Genomic DNA, 2,215 nt, shown 5'->3' with positions numbered 1-2,215 from the left:
AAGTGGCTGGGATTACAAGCACACAGTAACATGCCAGGCTGATTTTTTATTGTTTAATAGAGACAGGTTTTCACCATGTAGGCCAGGCTGGAGTCGAACTCCTCACCTCAGGTGCTCCACCCACCTTGGTCACCGGATTTCCTCACAGCCCTCTGAGTAGTGAAGAGGGACATAAAAGAGGCCGGTCCCGGTGTCTCACATCCTCAATCCCTGCACTTTGGAGGCCGAGGAGGGTGAATCACTTGAGGGCAGGAGTCCAAGACCAGTCTGGCCAATTTGGTGAAAAGCTGTTCCTATTAAAAATACAAAAAAATGAGGGGAGCATTGTGCTAGGCGCTTGTAATCGCAGCTGTTCAGGAGGCTCAGGCAAGAGAATTGTTAGAACCCGGAGGGTGGAGGTTGCAGTAATCTGACATCACACCACTGTACTCCAGCCTGGGAGACGGAGTTAGATTCCATCTCTACAAACACACAAAAACTAGCCAGGCGTGGTGGCGGGCACCTATAATCCCAGCTACTCAGGAGGCTGAGGCAGAGGTGGCAATGAACTGAGACCGTGCCACCGCACTCCAGGCAGGGGGACAAGAGTGAGACTTCGGCAAAAAAAAAATAAAGGTCAGATGCGGTGGCTCACACCGGTAATCCCACCGCTTTGGGAGGCCGAGGCAGGTGAATCACGAGGTCAGGAGATGAAGACCATCCTGGCTAACACGGTCAAACCCCATCTCTTCTAAAAAAAATACAAGAAAATTAGCTGGGCGTGGTGGCAGGCACCTGCAGTCTCAGCTACTCAGGAGGCTGAGGCAGGAGAATGGCGTGAACCCGGGCGGGGGAGCTCGTGGTGAGTCAAGATCGTGCCACTGCACTCCATGCCAGCTTGGGCGACAGAGGGAGACTCCGTATCAAAAAAAAAACAAAAACAAAAAGAAAAAACAGAAAATGAAAAAGAAAGTCTATAATCCGCATTGGAAAAAACAACCCCACGGCATCTGCGAGTTACAGGATACAAAATCAATAGCAAAGAAAGGTGCACTTCTACATACTGGGAGTGAATAAACTGAACGGGAAAGACGAAACCATTTCCATTGACAATAGCATTCGAAAGAATAAAATACTTGGAGATTCACTAAAGCAAGAAGGTGAAAGACTTGTACAATACAAAGTGGCTGGGCATGGTGGCCCATGTCTGAATCCCAGCACTTTGGGAGAAAGAGGCAGGTGAATCACCTGACGTCATTACTTTGGGACCATCCTGGCCAACAACTGCACTCCAGCCTGGGTGACAGTTTGAGACTCCATCTCTAGAAAAAAAAAAAATCAATAAAACCAAACAACATTGCTAAGAGATGTTAAGGCAATACAGAGACTGAATGCAATCCCTGTAAAAACTCAAATTATTTCTTACAAAATAGAAGAAGTATTATTAAAATTGATACGGAATCTCTAGGCATCTTGAATTGTCCAAGGAAAATATAAACAACAACAACAAGAACAAAAATTTTAATTTTTTTTTTTTCTTTCCGAGGGAGTCTCACTGTTGTCATCCAGGCTGCAGTGCACTGACATGATCTCAGTTCACTGCAACCTCCACCTCTTGGCTTCCAGTGATTCTCCTGCCTCAGCCTCCCGAGTGGCTGGGATTACAGGCACACACCAACATGCCCAGCTGATTTTTTTATGTTTAGTAGAGATAGGTTTTCACCATTGAGGCCAGGCTGGTGTCCAACTCCCGACCTCAGGTGCTCCACCCACCTTGACATCCCAAAGTGCTGGCATGAGCCACTGAGCCCGGCACAAAATTCAACTCTTGAAGGACAAAATTGGCGCTGGGCATGGTGGCTCACCACCGCTCTGAGCAGTGCGGGATGAACGTCCTCATAAGAGACACCAGAGCGAGAGCTCAGTCACTCTCTCTGCCACGTGAGAAGCTAACAAAGAACACTCCACCGGGGGGACCGAGCTGGGACCCTGACCTTGGGCCTCTAGCATTCAGAGCTGTGGGGACACATGCCCCAGTGGTTATGGCAGGCCCAGCAGCTGACCACACTCCTGTTCTCTCCCCCTTGTTATTAGTATTATTTTTTGAGACAGACTTTCCCTCTCATTGCTCAGGCTTCAGTGCAATGGCGTGGTCTCGGTTCACCTCCAGTGATTCTCCTGCCTCGGCCTCCTGAGTAACTGGGATTGCTAGCATGCCCGGCTGATTTTGTATTTT

This window comes from Mandrillus leucophaeus, unplaced genomic scaffold (genome assembly GCF_000951045.1).
Source record: "Mandrillus leucophaeus isolate KB7577 unplaced genomic scaffold, Mleu.le_1.0 Scaffold1632, whole genome shotgun sequence".
Taxonomy (NCBI): domain Eukaryota; kingdom Metazoa; phylum Chordata; class Mammalia; order Primates; family Cercopithecidae; genus Mandrillus; species Mandrillus leucophaeus.
This window is presented reverse-complemented; position numbering follows the sequence as displayed.